The 22,500-nt window shown below is 47.0% G+C and overlaps 1 protein-coding gene across 2 annotated transcripts in view; it reads right to left on the reverse strand.

Annotated features, from left to right (window-relative positions):
- Nucleotides 1–22,500, reverse strand: part of LOC147020255 (potassium/sodium hyperpolarization-activated cyclic nucleotide-gated channel 2-like) — a 132,228-nt gene that overhangs the window by 84,994 nt on the left and 24,734 nt on the right. The window contains exon 1 of one of the 2 annotated variants that reach the window (XM_085895491.1): nt 18,422–18,977. The exons of the other annotated variant lie outside the window; for it this stretch is intronic. The gene's annotated coding sequence lies outside the window, so the exon portion shown is untranslated. Of the gene's footprint in view, nt 1–18,421; nt 18,978–22,500 lie in introns of those variants that run through there. 2 annotated transcript variants of the gene reach the window in all.

Here is a 22,500-nt window from a genome sequence, read left to right on the forward strand (position 1 = left end):
AATGGTAAGGGTGGTGGGCTTGGGATCCCAGGATCCTGAGTTCACATCACACTCGGCTGTTGAATTAAACCAGGTGGGGTTGACTCTGCCTGTCATCCTTCCGAGGTCGGCAAAATGAGTGCCAGCTTGCTGGTATCCTGTATCGGAGTGGCGACCCATCCAGGATTGTGCCCAATAGCCAAGGAGACTGCTGAGGCAGCACCAACGCTCTGCAAAGAGTATGGTCCCAATGGATGGATAGATGGATGGTGGAATTTGGTTTCAGACCAGGTCATTCTAACCTGGATGTGCTGCTTCTGATCTCCCAACAATGGATGGAGGTACTCAATGCCAGACATGAAATCAGAGCCATATCCCAAGACATATCGCGTGCTTTTGACACGGTCTGGCACCCTGCCCTGCTCACCAAACTCTCTTCCTATGGTATCCAAAGCCATCTCCACTCATGGCTCGCAGACTTCCTCTCCTGTCACAGCCAACGTGTGGCCCTAAATGGAGTTCTCTCATCCCCTCTTCCTGTCCAGGATGGAGTTCCTCAAGGTAGCATTCTGGGCCCTATTCTTTTTCTGGTTTTCATCAATGATCTCTCCAACTCTCTGGAAAATCCTCTTTATCTCTTTGCTGATGACTCCACCTTCTGCCATACCATCTGTTATCCCTCAGACTGGCAAGCAGCAGCTTCTTCGCTTCTTTGCTCTCTGCAGATCTGGATAAAATCACAAACTGGTCCAACACGTGGAACATGTCTTTCAATCCTGACAAATCTTACACTCTCACTATGTCTCTCCAAAACGAGCGTTTAGAACCCCGCCTCCATCTACTTTCTCAACAATCCTCTAGAAGAAGTCCTTTCATACAAGCTCTGGGTCTTACTATCTGCCATGATCTTTTTTTTTTTTTTTTTTTTTTTTTTTTTTTTTTTTTTTTTTGTATACCTTGGTCGAGGCTCGTATGAGAGCTAACACACAACTCACAGCAAGGAGGCATGAGACAAGAGGGGCGGGAGTGGAAGGGACAAAACATTGGGGAACAGACACAGGTGAACTGTGGAAGGGGGAGGGATGGGGATGGGACGGGGAACATGGCGAGGGGAAGATGGACATTAAAGGGACTTTCAGGAAGGAAAGCAGGAGAATTGAAGGAAGTGGGCTTGGGTGGATTATCGGGGGTAGAAAAGATCGAGGATTTGGATGGGGGAAGATAAGAGGTGGTGGTGAACAGCTGTTTTGAAAGCCTGGAGGGAAGAATGGGAAAGAATAGAGTGAGGAAGTTTATTCCAAAGGCGGGAAAAAGAGGAATGAAAGAGTGAAGATGAGCAGTGATTCGTGATTTTGGTAGTTTTACCAGAAGGGGTTGTTGGCGGACCTTGAGCGCCCTGTGGAAATGTGGTTGGGACAAATCACAGAGAGAGCAGGGGGGCAAGGCTGGAGAGGAGTCGGTAGAAGACAGAAAGACCACCGACCAACCTGCGGTGATTGAGTGAGAGGCCCAAAGACTCAGCTTCATTGCGGGAGATGCCAATGATCTTAAAAGCCCTGGTTTCGACAGCGTGAAGTCGAGAAAGGTGGGAGGCAGGAGCACCAGCCCAGAGGGGAGAGCAGTACTCCATCAGGCTACGGACAAAAGCTTTGTAAGTGGTCAGGAGCTCAAGAGGGCCGAGGAAGGACTTTGCACGACGGAGGATTCCCAGTCGGCGACTGGCTTTTGAGGCAAGGTTGGAAATGTGACTTTCCCAGGAAAGGTCATGGCAGATAGTGAGACCCAGAAGCTTGAAAGAAAAGACTTCTTCCAGAGGATTGTTGAGAAAGTGGATGGGGGGTTTTGTAAATGGTCCTTTCGAAGAGACATAGTGAGAGTGTGAGATTTGTCTGGATTGAAAGACATGTTCCACGTGTTGGACCAGTTTGTGATTTTATCCAGATCTGCAGTGAGCGAAGAAGCTGCTGCTTGCCGGTCTGAGGGATGACAGATGGTACGGCAGAGGGTGGAGTCATCGGCAAAGAGAAATAGAGGATTTTCCAGAGAGTCCGAGAGATCATTGATGAAAACCAGAAAAAGAACAGGGCCCAGAACGCTACCTTGAGGAACTCCAGCCTGCACAGGAAGAGGGGATGAAAGAACTCCATTTAGGGCCACACGTTGACTGCGACAGGAGAGGAAGTCTGCGAGCCATGAGTGGAGATGGCCTTGAATACCATGGGAAGAGAGTTTGGTGAGTAGGGCAGGGTGCCAGACTGTGTCAAAAGCACGTGATATGTCCAGGGATACGGCTCGGATTTCCTGTCTGGCATTGAGGACCTCCATCCATTGATGGGAGAGCAGTAGCAGCATATCTAGGGTAGAGTGACCTGGTCTGAAACCAAATTGATGATTGGAAATCAAGCCATTGGAGAAGAGGAAGGATTTCATGTCTGAAGAGATGATGGATTCCATAACCTTGCTGATGATTGGGAGAAGGCTGATTGGTCTATAGTTACAGGGATCTGTTTTTGCACCTTTTTATGCAGGGCAGTGATGTTAGCAGATTTCCAAGCAGATGGCAGATGACCTTGGGAAAATGAGAGGGTGAATAGAACAGAGAGAGGGTGAGCAAGAGCAGAAGAGCAGGCTTTGAGGACACGTGGGCTGATGCCGTCTGGACCGGTTGCAGAATCTGACTCGAGGTTTGAAAGCAAGCTCTCCACCTTGTCAGGAGAAAAGGATACAGAGTCCAGGGACAGTTGGGTGCGACTGGGTAAAGTGGGTAGAGATAGTGATGGGTTTGGGACACAAGATTTAGCTGCAAACACCGAGTTTAGACATTCAGCTTTATCACGTGTGGAATCAGCAGTGCGGCCATTTGAGGTAAGGGAGGGGATGGAGGGGGAACATACACCAGAAACAGATTTGATTAAACGCCACCAGGATTTTGAGGAGGGAGAGAGGTTTGAGAGTTCAGACTTGAGATGAGAAAGATGTTGTTTTCTGGCTCTCCTGAGGGTAGCTACACACTTGTTCCGAGCTTTGTGGAAAGAACTGAGATTGCCCTCAGTTGGGTTTGCTTTCCATGAGGCAAAGGCAAGTTGTTTCAGGACAACTGCCTCGCCACAAGCTTCAGTAAACCAAGGGCGGGAGGAAGGGTAAGACAACTGAACACGAGAGGGGATAAATCTGTGCATGAGGGAGAGCAAGTTTCTTTGAAAGAATTCCCAGGATGAGTTGATGTTTGAGAAAGTAGTGATAGGAGACCAGTCTGTAAGTTTGATGGCTGCTCGGAGACCCTGCCAGTCGGCTTGAGTGAAATGCCAGACTCGACGGCGGTGAGGTGGTTCTCTGATAACAGCCAGAGAGATGTCCACTTTAACAAGGACGTGGTCAGAAGAACCAATTGGAGCGAAGGAAGAGCAGCAGATATTGTCAGGGAAATTTGTCAAAATCAGATCCAGAAGAGATGGAGTACCATTGGTTGAGATCCGGGTCGGGAAGTTGACCGATTGAGTCAGTCCCAATGAGTCACAGAAAGCTTTTGCTGATGTCCCATGGCAGGTGAGAGAGGTACCCACACCTAGCCAACTGGCGTGATGACAATTGAAGTCGCCACATAAGAGGAAGAGAGAGTTTGGATGAGAAGATAGAAGATGGTCCATGTTTTCGGAGAGTGAGGTGTAGATGGAGTCATCACTGTTCGGTGGACGGTACAGTACACATATAAACATGAGGTGGGAGTGGAGGGGAAGCCGAAGCCAGAGGTATTCCTGGGGGTGTGGGGGAGTGAGAGCAGTGCAGGGAGAGTGAGGAATAGAGTCTTTGATGAAGAGAGCAACACCTCCACCAGGACGAGGCTCAGGTCTGTCATACCGTAAGAGGGAGTAACCAGGGAGAGATACTTGGGAGTCAGACACGTCTTGGGAGAGGAAAGTTTCTGTTAGGCAGATAATGTCTGGTTTGTCAGTGGCAACCTGCATGGAAAGATCTGAAAGGTTTGAGCGAAGGCCCCGGATATTTGAGGTCCACACTTTTAATGAAGAGGTAGGGGAGGAGGATTTGGGTGCAGGAGGTGGAGGGGCGGGGGAGGGTAGGACGAGGGACGAGGGGGGAGGTAAGGAGGGTTGCTGAAGGAGTGTGGGGTATTGCAGAATAGCGAGGGGAGGGGCCGAATGAGGAGGAGTAAAGGTTCTGTGGTGCTGGGAGAGAGGGGGGACAAGAGACAAGGAAGATGGCAGTTGAGTATTTGAGGAGGTGGAGTGAAGAGATGGAGGTGAGAGGATAGTGGAGGGAGGCAGGTTGGTGGATGAGAGGGGGGGCAACTTAGAGAAGGAAGAGTGAGGGGGATGAAAGGTGGGAGAAAGGTGGGGGGGGAATTTTTGAAAGAGGTGAGAGGGAGGCTTGGAGGGAGAAGAGTGGGATGGTTGCTTTGAGAGTGAGAGTGAGGGGTGAGGGGGGTGAGTTGGCACTGAAGTTGGAAAAAAAGAATGGTTGATGGAAAGCGAGCATCCATGGCAAACTGTGGTTTTTAAAAGTTTTAGGTCAGAGATGCGATTTAACACAATTCTTGATGGATGCAATGAAGGCGAATTCAGAGCATGGAGAGAAGAAGCGCTGTAATAGTTGGATTTTTTAGGCAAGGAATGAAGGAGAGGTCGAAATGAAAGCAGTCTGTTGAAATAGCAGAAATCTTTCTTGGGAAAGCGACATTTACAACTTGGCCACCAAAGCCAGTCGCCGACTGGGAATCCTCCATCGTGCAAAGTCCTTCCTTGGCCCACCTGAGCTCCTGACCACATGCAAAGCTTTCGTCCCTAGCCTGATGGAGTACTGCTCTCCCCTCTGGGCTGATGCTACTGCCCCTCACCTTTCTCGGCTTCATGCTGTGGAAACTAAGGCATTTAGGATCATTGGCATCTCCCGCGGTAAGGCTGGGTCATTGAGCTTCTCACTCTCTCACTGCAGGCAGGTCGGTGATCTTTCTGCCTTCTACCGTCTCCTCTCCGGTCTCGCCCCCCTCCCCCCGCTCTGTCTGTGATATGTCCCTCATATTTCCGCAGGATGCTCAAGGTCTGCCAGCAACCCCCTTTTGGTAAAACTACCAAAATCACGAATCGCTGCTCACCTTCACTCTTTCATTCCTCTTTTTTCCCGCCTTTGGAATAAACTCCTACACTCTCTTCAATCCCATTCTTCCCTCCACGCCTTCAAAACAGTTGTTCACCACCACCTCTTATCTTCCCCCATCCAAAACTTCGATCTTTTCTACCCCCGTTAATCCACCCCAAACCCACCTCCTTCAAATTCCCTGCTTTCTTTCCTGAAAGCCCCTGTCGTGTCAATCTTGTCCCCCCGTGTTTCCCACCCATCCATCTCCATTCCACAGATCTCCTAATGTCTCTATTCCCCACTATTTTGTCCTTCCCTCTGCTGCCCCTCTTGTCTCATGCCCCCCTTGCTTGGCGTTGTGTGTTTGCTCTCATACAAAAAAAAAAAATAATAATAATAAAAATAATAATAATAAATAAAAAAAAATCGACAAAAAAAACAAATAATTAAGACTCACTTTTAAAATTAAATAATTCTCGTATCCAGATCCGGATTTGGATCTTCACCAAAATCGAAGCAATTTGTCATAGTCACACACTCAACCTGTCCACCAAGTCTTGTCCGAATCCATCCACAACTTTTTGAGATATCCTGCACACAAACAAACAAACAGACAGAGAGGGGTGAAAACATTACCTCCTTCACCTTTGATGGTGGAGGTAACTGGAAGGGCACTCAGTAGAGCGCATACCTCCATCACGCAATGCCTGATCCAGTAGAACATGTCGGGCCCAACAACTTTTTGAAATATCGTGCAAAATGTCGTTTTTGGCCCTATCTCAATGGTGAAGAATCACTTTCAAATAATGAACTAATCCTCGTATCCGGATCCGGATTCAGATCTTCACCAAAATCGAATCAGTTCTTCCTTGTCAGACACCCAACGTGTCTACCAAGATTCGTCCGAATCCGTCCACAATTTTTTGAGATATCATGCGACATATCGTTTTGGCCCTACCTATAAATGGTGAAGAATCACTTTAAAAATAAAAAAATTCTGCCTCACCCTAACCTACTCACTGACTCACTCGCTGACTGATATTAATGTTCGGTACCTTCCGGGTGACATAGAATGCTGAAATTTTGTGCGCCGACGGACATCTAAGGCAATGTTCGGGAAAAATCACAAATCCGTTACAAAGTGTACATAAATGAAAATATAAATAAATGAAAATAAATGCAGGTGAGCGACCCGAGACAGTGGGAAAGCATGGTAATTTTGCGTGCCAATGGACATCAAAGCTGTTACATTGGGGAAAATCACAGAATCATTGGAAAGTGTCCGTAAATTAAAATATAAATAAATTAAAATAAATAAATGGAAAAAAAGCAGCTCAGCGATCTGAGACAATGGGGAACCAAGGAAATTTTGTATGCCGATGGATATTGAAGCCGATAAATCAGGAAACTAGAACGGGCACTCATAGAGCGCATACCTTCGCCGCCACTACTTTTTTTGTTCTTGGTATGAGTGTGGGGAACTGGTTTCATATGAATGGTCTTATGACACAAACCACATATCTATAATGTCATGACCCCCCCCCCGACTTTCGGGGGCTACGGACTAAACAACAATCAACTCACGTCGTTTTGTCACGGACAATTCTTTTGTCCATTGTCATTGTCTTTCAATGTCTTAATTACCTCACTGAGTGTGTGTGTTTGGTTGTTATTCCAGAAGCGGGTCTCAGAAGGTGAAACAGAGTACCCCCCCGGTTTTGTCACGGACATCAACTCACGGACAATTCAGTCATGACCTTCCGGAGCAACGGCGGAACGCTGTCACGGGTGGGTCTTCAACCTCACCACGGCCTAGCCAATTTTCTACCCGCGCAGGATAGGGTCATTCGCCGAATCTCGATATACCTAAGTACCCGCGCGGATAGCTAACCGGGAGACCGTACCTCGGCGCAGGTCGGCTTGGGACACGAACCGCTTAAGCGGTCCGTTCGGTTCTGTAGAGTGATAACCGAGCGGGTATTATCGCCCGACCTCGCCGGATCCGATTCTATTTAATGGGTATTTAAAACCCCACTAATTATTCCGCGATGCAAGATGGCATTTCCAATATGGTGAAAGGAGGACGCGACGAACGAGGTACATTTGAACAAAGCACATTTATTTTACACATGCACGTATGTACAGCCAACACGTATACAGGGAAACAAAACCAGGCAAACAAAAGCAAGGGAAGCACAACGACCGAATATGGTTATTATTAATGTACAGTCACTTAACAGTTTTTACTTCTTAGACTCGACGCCACAAGATTCACTCAAAAGAAAAGGAAACGGCCACTCAGACAAGAGTGGCAGACAGGGTCCGTGGACCTTTATATTGCGTGAGCCTTGGTTGACCGAATGAGACCGATGCGGGTTACCTGCACCCTCGTGGTGTGACGATGGGCAGGTCGCGACGTCTGTTCCCCATGGCCGCGAGGACAGCCGCGCCTGATTGCGGCCTTGCCAAGGCGAGGTGATCCGGGCCCTGGCCGGCAACGCGGTTGAGAGGAACGAACGGGTCTTTTAGTGCTCTGTCAGAGTTGATGCTCTATAAGAGTCGAATGCTCTAAGACTCCCTCCGTTCCTCAGCGATGCGCGAACTGCGCCGAGGTCCGATCACCTCGGACTGCCTTGGCGCTGGCAAGCTCTCCTCGGCTGTGGTCTCCACGCAGCTCCTTGGCTTTCCCCAACTGACTCTCCAGACTGGGGCTCCACTCGGCTCTCCGACCCCTCCAGACTCCTGAACCGGTGCTCTGCACGGCCTTTTATAGGGCTGATGAGACGAGATCTGATCTCCGCACTCTCACCTCTAACCTCTGATCTCTGCCCGGAAAGCGGACGTGGTAGAGATCACCGGCCCTCTGGATCCGATTCTCCGAGAGCGAAGTTTCCACACAGAGCAGACGTCGTGGAAATCAACACCCTTCGACCCCCACAGGCCCCGCCCCTTTCTCTCCTGTGATCCGTTTTTCGAGGCGAAGCTTCCACACAGAGCGGACGTGGTCAAAATCACCAGACTTTCGCTCACAACGAAACCGCCCACGTCGGTTTGCAGCGACGCTGTTCGCTTGGGACTCGCCGCGGCTGGTGCAAAGATGGCGTTGTTTCGGAGACGAAGGTGAGGCGATGTTTGTGGCGTGGAGTTGTTGACGGTTGCTGGCGGAGTGGTGAGGATGGCGTGGTTGTTGAGAGGCAGGTGTGGTTGTGGTTGGTGTTGTGATTAAGGGGAGCGATGTTGTTTGTTGTAATGGTGGTGGAGATGTGGTTGGTTTAAAATAACGATAGAAAAAGAAAAACCTACCTCAAAGGATCACAGCCCTGTGACATGAATAATTCCCATTACACAACGGTGGGGAAATCTAACTGAACACAGACTTATCGATCTAACTGAACTACGGACCTGTATGGTGTTCTGCGAATTTCCACAACCGTAACAATATATATATATATATATATATATATATATATATATATATATATATATATATATATATATTTACATATGTATATATATATATATATATATTTACATATGTATATATATATATATATATATATACATATACATATACATATATTGTTGCGGGTCGGGTGAGAAGACCACAAGGTGGGGAAAGCTACGTCAATTCCCACCAGACTCCCTGGAATTGTAGGCTGTCACTCACAGATAATTCTGTGATGCGGCGGGTCGCTTTACCAACCGTGGACGCCAATAACTCGACCGCGTGACCTAGGGTCCTCCCGCCTAAGGAATCGGGTTACCTAATTAACCACGCAGTTTAACCACCGGGGAACCACTTTTTCAGCCAGGTAGGGAGGGCGTTGAGGTTACAGTTTCTCGGTACCTGAGCGTTTCGGGGGAGGGATGCTCCATGGTGCGGCACCTGACAATGGTTGAGTTGTTTGGCCACAACCGTACGTGTGGAGATCGTGTCTGCAGGAGGGGCTCGAGTGGAGAAGAGCGGAGTCCAAGGGGGGGGGGCGAGAGATGAGCAGCAGGCAGGACAGGGCAAGATGCCGTTCGTCGAGGACGTAAGTTCGGAGATACGGAACAGAAAGCGGGGCCAGACAGGAGGCTTGGTCGAGAAGCAGGGGCGGTTCGACGTCGTCTCGGTGGAGACAAGTAGCAGGAGCACTCACTCACAACTACTCCAAACCCCTTTCAATTCTTTCACTCATCGATTCTCCTCCAATTCTCGTTCCAACCAACCTAACTACCTTCGTAACCACTTCAACCAACCAACTTCGACCAACCAACTTCGACCAACCAACTTCGACCAACCAACTTCGACCACTCTCTGAGGATTGCTCCGCACTTTATAGAGCCCGGAGTTTGGGGAGGAGCCATTTCGAAACCGACATCATCGTCCGATCCGAGCATCCCGATTGGACCAGCCCTTCACGTGGTCCGCCTTTCTGGGCTGGGTTTCAGCCAGACTCCGGTATGGTCCACCTATGCTGCGCATGTCTGGCCTTTGGCAGGTGGATGTGGTGCAGCTACAGCGTTTGTCCAGCCGAACGTCAGGATTTTGACTTGGAAAGTGAGAGTCCGGGTAGACGGTGTTACGCTGTGGCCAGTGAAACGAGGGTAGCAAGCGAGATGAAGGCACCGTGGATCGTCACGCTGTGGTAAGCGAGACGAGGGTAGCAAGCGAGGCAAATTTACCTCAGCAGTGAAAAGAGGAAGAGTGGGAAGTGGAATGGAGGGGAAAATTATTTAATAAACCTAACTAATAGCCCATCGGCCATCGCATCACACTCCCTTGTCTTCCCACTAGACAAAAGGTAGGGACCTAACTACACGTATATTAATGGAATAACTGACTCAGGACAACTGTATGTTGTCTGCATATGGTTCCGAGGACCGTAACAATATATATATATATATATATATATATATATATATATATATATATATATTACATACGTACATACATACACACAAGCACACACGAAAGTGGATGCTTTGGGCCCTGAGGGTGGGGGGGGGGTACTCTGTTTCACCTTCTGAGACCCGCTTCTGGAATAACAACCAAACACACACACTCAGTGAGGTAATTAAGACATTGAAAGACAATGACAATGGACAAATCGAGAAATATATTCGATTTGAACCTGGGGTAACGGCATCATATTTCATCCAGCAAGAGCTCACATGGGAACAACAGGTCTCCTCCTTGTTCAAAAGAAAATGGAGAGAGCCTCCAAGTATGTGCAAGCAATAGGTACATGTGGATTTATTTCCACTGTGAAAGATGGCATACTCCATTATAGAAAACTGTTTTTGAAGCATCGATATAGCAATTTCCAATTGAATAGGTCTATAGATCATAGGTCACATGGTGTTCGATATTTGAGCGGTGATCAGTACATGACTGGCCGGAGAAAAAGACAATCAATTCAGAAAAGTCATGAAATTGTTTTTCGGCATATTTTGAATAAGAACAGCAATTAAATACTTTTTGAAGCAGTTATTTTTTAAACCGAAACTTGATATAAACTTTTTAATTAACATGATCACTCCTGCCTTATTTGATTTCTGTACTTTGTTAGGCCACAGACTTACCAACAAAAAGCCACATCTGTTCAGCTTCACATAGCGGTAACGGTACATCAAGCCTTACTGTGCCTGCCATTCACCTCTGCCAACATGTATCATATTTATATTCGAAATGCAGCTCTGTTATAATCATTGCCTTAGTCATTTTTTAGTTAACAAAGTGGATAGCTAAAGTAAACAACCTGTGAATGTGATTGATGCAGGCAGGGCCAAACGACCTATTCTCGTGTATTCGGGATGTTGTGGTTTTTTTTTTTCTTTTCTATTGTACATATCTGACTTATCTTTCAACCTTCCATTATATTCACTCTCTTCTTCCACTCCAATATCCCTTCAACTCTTAAATTTATTATTTTCACCCTCATCAAATCCAATCTTTCAAAGGGCAAGATGTTCATTTTTCCACAATTGATCAGTATGGTTCAGTGTATCGAATTCCAAAAGCAGAAACAAACTAGAGGGGGAGCACTCGGGAGAGTGCAAAACCTCCGCCGCCAATACTGCTGGGTCACTCAAGTGAACCTTATATCTTATTCATTAGATATGATGTCAACAGTGCTGACAGAGTTATAGTTCTTTTCTCCAACATTTTTTTTTGGGGGGGAGGGTTGGAAATCACTTAAAACATGTAGAAATGCAAAAAAAGAAAAAATTTTCTCTTTTTTTTTTGGGGGGGGGGGGTTGGAAATCACTTAAAACATGTAGAAATGCAAAAAAAAAATCTTTTTTTGGGGGGGCAAAAAAAAATTTGGGGAGTTGGAAATCACTTAAAACATGTAGAAATGCAAAAAAAAAAATTCTTTTTTTGTGGGGGGGGGTAACAATTTTTTTTGGGGGTTGGAAATCACTTAAAACATGTAGAAATGCAAAAAAAAATTCTTTTGGGGGGGGGGAGGGGAAAAAAATTGGGGGGGGGGTGGTTGGAAATCACTTAAAACATGTAGAAATGCAAAAAAAAAAAAATTTTCTCTAACAATTTTTTTTTGGGGGGGGGACCAAGTCCAAAATTTAATGGCATGATCCTTGGACCATACCTACCCCCCCCACCAAGTTTCGTCGAAATCCGTCGAGGAGTTTTTCCGTTATACTGTTCACAAACAAACAAACAAACAAACAAACAAACAGAAAGGGGATGAAAACAGTAACCTCCATCCATCTTCGAAGATGGCGGAGGTTAAAACCTGCAATAAACCCCCATCCCCAAGGGGAACTTTGAAGATCTGTCAGAACCTTTTTGACGATTCTCAGAGCCATCAGGTTTTGTTGCAGTGGAAAGTCTGACTATAGCTAAGCACATGGTTTTATAGCATTTTCTGAAAACTACAGAAGACTGCTCAACATTGTTCCCTCCAGGTTACCACAGAGATCCCGCTAGTTGAAATAAGTACACAGTACAGCTTACCAAATGCTTTCTCCAGTTTTTGTTTTTCTGATACCCTGTTATTATTAGGTGTTAGCACACCGCAATCGTTAATCCAAGTGCTGAAATTAACACTCGTTGATGAATGAAAGAGGGTGATTTTAGTTCCTCATTTACTTTCAATATAATGAATCACTCATTTGTAAGAAACAGTACTGTGATTTGTGGAGAGTCATCACACTGTGCAGTATAAGTGTGTGTCGTCGATTGTTATCTCCATATGTGAGTTTCAGAATTTGGAATAGTCTTCCCAGCTCTCGGATTTCCACCTCCATTTTGGTTCTGCTTCACTAATTTCAGTTTTCTTGTCTCTTTGGACATTCTTTTATTGGAGGTTAGGGTGTATCCGTGTCCTTGCTCATTTATGAGGTTGCTCATTGGGTCCAGAGCCAGGCAGAACAGGAGGCGTGAGAGGCTGTCTCCCGAGAAGATCCCTTGACATATCTTCACTCCTGATATTTCAATCTTTCCTTCTGAATGCTACAGTATCAGTGTGGTATTCCAGAGTTCCATTGCCTTCTCAATCAGTTTGATTTTATTTGATGATTGATTTTGTATATTTGCATGCATTTTATCATCCATAAATATGAGCCACTATTGAAAGCTTTCTTATCATCTATCCAGGCTGTGGCCAATTTGGTTCTTCGCAGTTTGCAGTTTTCAAAAATGGCCTTGCTCAGTCGTAGGTGGTCTAATGTTCCGTAACATCCTCTACTAATGTACATCCCTGATATTCTGTCTCTCACACTCCTCGCTGTGTTAGGTGGTGGTACATCATTTACGTGATGATTCCTGTCAGACATATATGTGTGTGTCTTTCAACCCTGTTGTTAGTGTACCCCCTCTCTATTACTATTCCTATTGTTCCGTTACATCCTGATCCGTTCACTATTCCAGCTTTTCCACGAGCCTTCTCTCCAAACAAAAAAAAATCCTTCAAACAAGAAGCGACCTTGTAGTACTAAAAATCCGAGTGTTTCATGTGAATATCGATAACCAAGTGACAACACATCTTGCAAATCTCTGATAATGGAGTCATTCCTCTTTGTCCTTATCACCATCGTAATCATTACTGCCTCCCCAACACTGACATTTCCTTTTTCTTTACAGGGACGAGGCTCATCAAATAGCAAGGTACATCTGACAGTGGGACCAAATCAAGGAAGTAAACGAACAAGAAAAGAGAAAAGTTGAGGAAACACTAAAACTATCATGTTCGATGTTTGGATTAGGAAAAGTTAATCGGAGGAATAAACATCATGGATGAGAATTGGGGATGACAAGAGATGGCGGAAAACTTGACAAGGAAACCTAAATTCTCGTTTAAAGCACCGGAGGGAATAGTGACACAGTCTCTGGAAGATCATTCCATGGATGGGAGGAAGAAGCATTTGCACTGGAAATAGTGTACAAGGACAAGGTGATGGAGTGATAAGTTAAAGATTCTGGGAAATCTGAAATGATGAGATTGAAATTAGATCTGCAATGCAACAAGCTCGAATGGCTAAGATCCTCGTCCTCTTAATGATGACGTCATAAAAACGAATATGACGTCATTGTGATGTATCAGGTTTGCGATAAATTATCTGTGCTAATACCCTGTTCGATTCCCGCAAACAAAATTCAAACAGCTTGCCTAGTTTCGGAGATAATTTTTTAGGCGATTCCATTAGCGGAGATATTTTGACGTCATAACTTTTTTCTAGGAGGAATTTTCAAAATCGGAGATGGTTACTGTCTGCGCAGGGTATTTTTACATATATATATATATATATATATATATATATATATATATATATATATATATATATATATATATATATATGCCAAGTTTCAGGAAGTTTCGATGAAAACTGTAGGCTGTGAAACAAAAAAGTCCACAAGAACAACAACGTGAGTAAGACTTAGAGATCCTCCACGAGGATCTAAAAAGAGCAACAAGTAAATAAAAATGGGAATGAATACAAGCACAGCCGATGAAGTACTTCCTGCCAATCCAATATTAATTGATTGCATTGTCGTTTTAAGTTGTGAAACTCTCATATTCCTCAGTTTTTTTTTTAAATATAATAATGTCTGTTACTTGGATATTTTAAGCCAGACAATAATAATGGCTTTGATCTACAAGTTTTTTCTTATTATTGTGCTGTTTTATTGTTATTTTAATGTTGTGCTGAAAAATTATTGTGCTGAATGCATGGAATTGTGGAAGTGCTGCACATCAATACATATGGCAGCAGGTTCATGTGCTATTATATTGCATGCAATACAAGGCTATACCAGGACCTTTCACACAGGAGGCCATTTAATTTGGCCCATTGGACCTGCAGTGAGTGCATCAACACCAACCGGTGAATAAATCTACCTATTAACTTTAATTTCACGAAGGTGAGGGGGTGAAAGGAGGGGGGAGGAGAGAAGAACAATGAGGTAGGCACAAGGCCGTCACCAGCGTTTTTATGTTTGTATGTATGTATTTTGTTTTTCTCGATCACCGATTTATACTCCAGCTACCTACAATTGCTGTCAATATCCATGTACTCCTTGGTCTTCAATGTTTCTGGGTACCTACCAAATTCCACTTTAAACGCATCTACTGCCACTACCTTTCCAGGGAGACAAATCCACTTATTTACTCTTCTGAATGATCCCTGCTTGACCACCATCTGAACTCTCCTCTGTTCTACTCTCAGCCTGTGACTTTGGTCCTGCCACTTTCCATTCTGTGAAAAAAAAACTTCTGCATTCATCGTTTATATACCTTCATTGTCTTAAACACCTCTATCAGGTCTCTTTGTAATCATCTCCTTTTTAAGCCTGGTGTTGGCTAAATGGTTAAGGGGACTGACTTAAGATCTTAGGGTCCTGAGTTTGAGCTCCTGTCGTTCTGTTAAATAACACCAGGTGGGTTGACTCAGCCTGTCATCCTTCTGAGGTCAGCAAAATGAGTCCCAGCTTACTGGTAACAGGGGAAATTGCATCAGCGGCACAACCGTGCTCCCAGCAATGATGCAAATAATGGCCATAGGCTGCATACTAAATAATAAACCTCCTTTCTAATGTATAAAGTCATATCTCCTTCACCAACTGCTCAGAGCTAGACATGGAATAAATCTAATAGCTCTGTGCTGAATCCTCTCTATGGCAGCAATTTCCTTCCTCAGACGTTGTAACCAAAACAGTACACATTCTATAGGAGGCCTTGCTAAACTCCGATACAGAGTTAACACTACCTGTTTTGATTTATAAGTTATCCTCCTGTCCTATGAATACAACCAAATAGCCTATTAGCTTTACCTACAGCTGCATCGTACTGTTCTGTCTACTTAACCCCCACTCTCTTTGGATACTACCACCTCAGATATCCAGTATCACACACTTCAAGACTGTCCCTTGCATTACGTAGAGCTCATAGAGGAGTAAACCAACCAAATGGGCACACACACGGACAAATACTGGACTTGAAACAACACCGGACTTGACTTCAGACAAAACCAGCCACTGAGCTTGTAGGAAGTGAGCTAACTTCCTGGGGCGCTCCGGGTACCGGCGATGCCATATTTAAGACATTTCTTTGCTCTCCGCAGTACAAACTTCATCTTGGTATTCTACCCTTGTTTAAATATTTTCTCTGTTCGATTGTACACCAACGCTTTCTTATTTCATCCAAATATACATGACATAACATTGTTCCCCAGCTTAACATCTGCATCTCATTCCCAGACAGACTGCTTAACATCCCAGACAGGTTCGCAAGTACAACCAATGCTCTGCTCAAACATTCAACTTGTGTTCCCCAAGCCTGCATTAAAACTTGAAGAACCATTTGTTCTGCACTCTGAGCATATATTTCCCATCACAACCTGTCGAACAACACGAAGATATCCATGAGGGTAGTCACACACAGGCAATGGATGACAATGATGAGGATTCTGACACTGCCACCAGCATGTTCTTTCAGTCATCTGAAGCAAGTAGTTTGTATTTAGAAGCTTATTTGCTATTATAGTAAAATCAAACTCTTAGGCCAAGTGTTGATCAATAATGTTCGGTGTTTTCTGTCGCAAAACACATCATTCTATGCAAAAATAGTTTTCCGTACAAGTACAGTATATATAGCACTTGACATGGAAACATATATCAAGGTTAAATGGTCAATGATTCCGACACTGAATCCACAAATTACTCTCCATTAATTTAGATTCTATCTATGAGCCTGATTTTCCCCATTAAATTTCTCCAACTTAATATCCATATCCCGTAATTAACTTGCATATCAAATTTCATATTTCGGCAGGGAATTTAACCAAGGTACTGACATACAATGACCTACTCTTTCAAAGATCCCATGAGATATTTAATGTCCAATATGTAAATGCAGATGGCAACAGCAGGATTTACATCCCTATACAAAGGACATCATTTCTGAGGAGTTGGAGGATAAGATTGAGGAGGAGGAAGAAGCTAATGCAGGTGATTGATCTGGACAGGAATAATTACTGTTCTTCCAAACCAGAAAAAAACCTCTTGGTTATATTGGACAACTGAACAACAGGGAGGCGAATTCAACTCGGAATCTCGGCAGAGCACACACGTCCGCCAAGCTGAATAGTTTACGTTTTGTATCCCACTGATCGGCCGGATCTACATCAGGACCTTAAACAAAATCGAATTGGCTTGTTCTTGTGTCCCCCCCCCCCCCTCCCACAAACTCATTCAACAAGGTGTCAAAATCCATCCACTCCTTTTTGAAATTTCTTGAAATACATACATACGAGTATATATATATATATATATATATATATATATATATATATATATATATATATACATATACATATATATACTGTGAAAAACAATTTCTTAGACAATAACAAGTGTTCACCTCACCGTGCAGGCTCTTTACATGAAATCAAAGTGATTGCTACCTATATGTGGCTGTTGTTGTTGTTGTTGTTGTTGTTGTTGTATATCCCAGGACAGTTTTCTTGAACAAGCCCACAGCACAGAGACAACTTATCGATCTCCGAGGAGCGACACAAAGATCCCCTACATCCAGGATGTTATACCCCCACCTTCACAAAGTCAGGGCCATGACAGAGTCAGAGAGAGAGAGAGAGAGAGAGAGAGAGAGAGAGGACAGACAAGAGGGAAAGGGCCAGTCCATGGGGACCGATCAGTCCCCTGACCATGCTGCTCGAACAATCCGGGCAGCAGGGAAGATTTCTCCCCCCCCCCCCACCCCAACTTGCGTTGGGAGGTCGAACCACCACAAAGACGCGTTCCTGATACTTGTTCTATATGTGGTTGATGCTTCTCATGAAAATGTGAAATTAGTTAAAGATGGCAATGCATCTGATAATGTGTCAGTCTTTAATGTGGTGTGAGTGTGTCTTGTGCAAACATGGAAGCTTATTCATATACAACCTTGACAATAATAAGATTCAAACTGGGAGCACATAATTTCCGGAACCCTGAAGCTGGGCAAACCTTCTGTCAGTTCTTCTTTTTGAATGAATTTCTCCAAAAAACACACTTCAGTGATCCAATAATGATTCCAAACAAAATTTATGGTAATCTCAGCTACGATTCGATTCGCCTTGGCACTGTTACTTGCAGGCTCCAATGGCTTGTGTACCAATGGATGGCTTTGCCCAAATTGAGTTGTGATATCACAGCTAAGTCGAGCCATGCTGCTGGTTCTTAGAATCAGTGGACAGCAGCAGTGGCTCGCTGCACAGTTTTCCCTGTGTTATATTTCTTTCAAACAAAATTTGCTTCTATCTGAAATGAAAAGATCAAAACCACAAACCAAATTCAGCAGGTTAAATAAAATGTCATAAAAGGGTCGAAAAACTGACATTGATTACATATATATATATATATATATATATATATATATATATATATATATATATATATTGATATATTGATATATTGATATATATTGTTGCGGATTCGCGCCCGCCGGCGTGCGAACGGCCACGTAACTCGAATCGCGGCACGTCGCCCACCGGACGGACAATCCCGTCGTGACCCTCTCGGACTAACGCCGAATCCTCTGCCGAATCTCCCGCTATGGCACCCCCGGGCACTACACTGCCTCCGAGCCTACCAGCTCCCTAACACCGGGGAGTGCCCCCCATGGCACCTCCCCTGAAACGCACACGTGGCAGGCTGGCTTCCCGGGCCCCTTTCCGAGGGTCACCCGTGCCCACAACACTGCCCACGCGGCTAACGGCGCCCCGGGCCCCCGCACCAAGCGGGCGCACCCATGCCCACTACGCTATCCCGGCCCCCCATGGGCCCTTGGCCTACTACGGCCGACTAGCCTGGTGCCCAGGGTACCCACTCAGCGATACTCACCTTTCGCAGCCACGCTCCCAGCCTGTCAACAGGGCTCCTGCACCCCTCCAAATGGGTTTCGAGCCTACATTCACACCAACAACAAAACGACCTCCATTATTCAATTTAACTAACCCCCTAACTCACTCTACACTGACCCCGGGGTCCCTTGGGCGGGAGTCACTCCTCCCCCCAATCACTCATCGCACCATGCATTCCCCATTCGCTCCACTCACACAGACCCGCTGGCCTCACTCACTCAACAAGCACACGTACTCACCTCACAACCCACAACTCTTCAACACACACACCGCTGAATTCTGCCATCCTTCTGGCTACATCCCCTAACTAACTCGTGCTCCCACGTCGTCCCTTAAGCTACAGCACGTTCCTTTTAACACTACGTAGCTAAACTACGTCCCCTCTACACACTCACAAGTCTGTCACTGTCTTCTAAATCTATTCCCATTTTCCCATCCTAAATCTGGCTACAATCCCTCTAACTAATCCATTCCACGGACTCCATGAGGACTTACCCCTGCCCCATGAAGTCGGTCTAGCTAAGCTAACCCTTCCCCCTAACTAGTTTCCATCCTGTGCCCTGGTGTAAGGGGGTCTTCCACCCCTTGCCCGGGAATCCTGTGCACCCGAAAGTGAGGCTTGCTTTTCCTTTTTTTTTTTTTTTCTTGCGCAGCACCAGCGCGGAAACTCACAGCTCGCGCACTTTGCACCTGCCCGTGACGTCATGCAGCTGCACGTGTACCTCGTCCCTCCTTGGACGGTACCATCCGGCAGGGATACCCCTCCTGCCGGATTCCAACCCCACGTGCAGCCATGACGTCACCATGCGCATAAAAAAACACACAAGCCCCACGTCTCGAGGGGTTCCCCACGCGAACACATGAGCTCTGCCCGTTGGAGCTTAACACACCCGCCCGCGTGGAGAACCCGTCCGGTCCAAATCCGAAATCCTGCCTAAACTTTGTCCGTCCGCGGGATCGGCAAATCCACCGCGTGCGTTTCCGGACCGGGAATTCACTCTCGTAAGCGAGCACGTGGGGGCCTCGTGCGTTGCACAGCACGGACCTCGCGCTCGCTGCTGGGTGAACCCGGTACGGTCCTCGAAACAGCTACAGCCGCTACTCGGCTTTTGTCCCTCTGTCGCAGTCTCCATCGCCATTCGACCCACGCACTCCCGCGTGCCATGACGCTCATACACCATTCCATTAAACTCACACCGGGAGACGCGGCTGCATGTTCACACATGCCGACCGACATCTCCCTTACACACAGCGACCTTGCACACGCTGTCTCTCTCACACTCGGCCGCTCACTCACGCATGCCATTTCCCTCACACTACCCATACCACTCACACGTGGTGCTCCATTCATACTGGCCGTTTCACTCACACACACGGCCATGTCCACTTGCGGTGCCCCTTTTACACACGGCGTGCTGGGAAGCACGTACTCCGGCACAGTCGCCACCACACCACTCACACACGGGGTCGCTTCCGCACACGGGGTCTTTGTCACCCACCCGGTCGCTCTCACACACGCCCTTGCACCCGCGCTATGCGTGCGTTGCAGCACGCATTTCACCACACTCGTGAACACACACCTCGACACCACACACACCGGGACAACCACACTGGGGATTCGTGTCCCCACAAGGGTCTCCGGGGCCTCTATACCCCCCAAGCTCTCCGTGCACCTGTCCACAGCACTCCTCCCCTCGAACTCGCTCGACACGACCGAACTCACCTGGTCGTGACTTGCCTCAAGGGGGCATACTCCCTCCCCTCGTTCCTGGAGGAGGCCATCCCGCTGCTCGCACTGGGTCTCCACCCAGTCCACCAGCTCACCCCCATTGTCCTCCACTACTTCCGTGTGTGTGTGCGTCTCTATCCCCGTCTTCATTGTGTAGTCTTCTCTCTATCGTTCCCATCTCCCGTGTCTCTGCCAACTCAGTCACCCCTTCACCCTTTACCTCCCTTGTCTCAACTATTATTTCCGTCTCTTCCCTTGTTATCTCCCTCATGCACGTCTCCGTCACCCCAATTAGTTTTTCCCTCTCGGTTACCGTCACTTTTTCCGTCACGACCCTCGCCCAACACGTCCCCCGAATTATTTTTTCCTTACCCGCCTCCACCGCGGGCCCGACAGCCGTTGCACTCTCTCCCAGCTCGTTCGCTCCCACACGTGGAGTCGCCATTTTAAGCTCCCCGGTTACTGCCTTCATGCCCGCCTGCAGGCTTCGGCCCATGTTCTGCGTCTCACCCCGCAGCCCTTTCATTTCTTCCTTCATGTTTGTTTCCATTTCGTTAATTTGCTGTGTATTCGCATCTATTTTCGTTTTCACTTCGTTCATTTGCTTGTTCATGCCTTTTATTTCGTTTTTCATTTCATTTGTGTTTGTATCCATCCTCGCTGTCATTGCCGCCAGCATGGCGCATAGCTGGGCCATGTCAGGTGCGCTTGGGTGAGCCGATTCGGCAAGGATCCGGGAAGGGTTTTGGTGGAGAGGGGGAGGGGAGGTGTCATACACCGCGGCCACCGCCGCACCTATTTCGGGCTCTGGGTTCAGTTGGGGGAGTTCGTGTTCCTGCACAACCAACATTTCCTGCACGGGGATTTCATCCTGGACCATGGATTCTACACATTCTAAATCCATTTCTAATACCCCCGGCTCCCGCTCGCCTTGAGACGCCATCTTATTTCTCGTAAAGGGTTAATTTGAATCGCTCGTAATTTGGAGGGAATCGGGAGTCGCTCCTCTCACCCCTGGACCGATTCCCGTGAATTTAGCTGGAGACAGGAGAGCCCGTTGTCCCGTTCTCCGACACCAGTGTCGCGAGGAGGGGGATGAGTTTGTATCTCACAACCTGACACCAGTGTTGCGGATTCGCGCCCGCCGGCGTGCGAACGGCCACGTAACTCGAATCGCGGCACGTCGCCCACCGGACGGACAATCCCGTCGTGACCCTCTCGGACTAACGCCGGGAACTAGTCACGGGTGGGCCTTTCGGCCTCACCACGATCGTGCCAATCGGCCTCCCGCGTGGGATAGGGTTGCTCGCCAAATTCGACCTACCTAAGTACCCACACGGAGGGTAGACCGGGCGATCGCACCTCGCCGCAGGTCGACTTCGGACACGGGCCACTTTAAGCGACCCGTTCCGTACTATCGGGATAACCGAGCGGTGTTATCGTCAACCTCGACGGTTCGATTAATTATTGGGCGTATTTAGCCCACGACCAACCCTTTACGTGAAGTAAGATGGAGATTCAATAAAAGAAAAGACGAAGCGAAACGGGAAAAACAGTTCAACATAAAGCACATTTATTCCGCGACAAACGGAAAGCACACATGTACAATTATGCACCAAAAGCAAATGTAAAAGAGAAACACAATAGTTATGCACAAAAAGCAAATGTAAAAGAGAAACACAATGCAGATCTACTACCGACTACCGAGCACACGGCAACACTTATACAGTTTTACTTCACAGACGGCGCCGACAACACATATACTCAAAGCAAAAGAAAAAGGAAGGGGCCACCCTCATCGACAAGGGGGCAGACGGGCCTGGGGCCGAGACCGCGTCGAGCCTACCCGTCTGGTGATGAGCCGCAAAATGGCGGCGGCGCCCCGACTCCGCGGGCCTCGCTGGCACTGCCTGGAATGGGGTGGGAACGGGGCCCCCTTCTCACACTATCTCAGCGCGGGGGGAAACAGGAGGGGGTTGTTGATGCTCGGGGGAATGAGGATATCTCGCTGGCTTGGGTCCCGCGAAGAGCGACTCCACCGCGACCTCGGTCGCGTTACCGGCCTCCCCTCTCCGCAGCTCCCCGACTCTGACACGAGCGCAGACCTCCACAAAGATCCTTGGCTTCTCCAGCCTCCCCGGACCCCGACAGACACTCTCTCGACTGCCTTCGCCGCCGCCACAACTCTCCAACTCTCCCACTCTCCACTCTTCTCAACTCCGTCCAACTGCTCAACTCTTCAACTCTTCCCAACTGCCTTCATTTGCTCCGCGCTCGGCGCTTTATAGTGCGACAGGAGAAATCATATGCAGATTTTTGGATCAGGAATC

The sequence above is a fragment of the Eptatretus burgeri genome, chromosome 9 (genome assembly GCF_056783735.1).
Source record: "Eptatretus burgeri isolate ZD-2024b chromosome 9, Ebu_testis_v1, whole genome shotgun sequence".
NCBI lineage: Eukaryota > Metazoa > Chordata > Myxini > Myxiniformes > Myxinidae > Eptatretus > Eptatretus burgeri.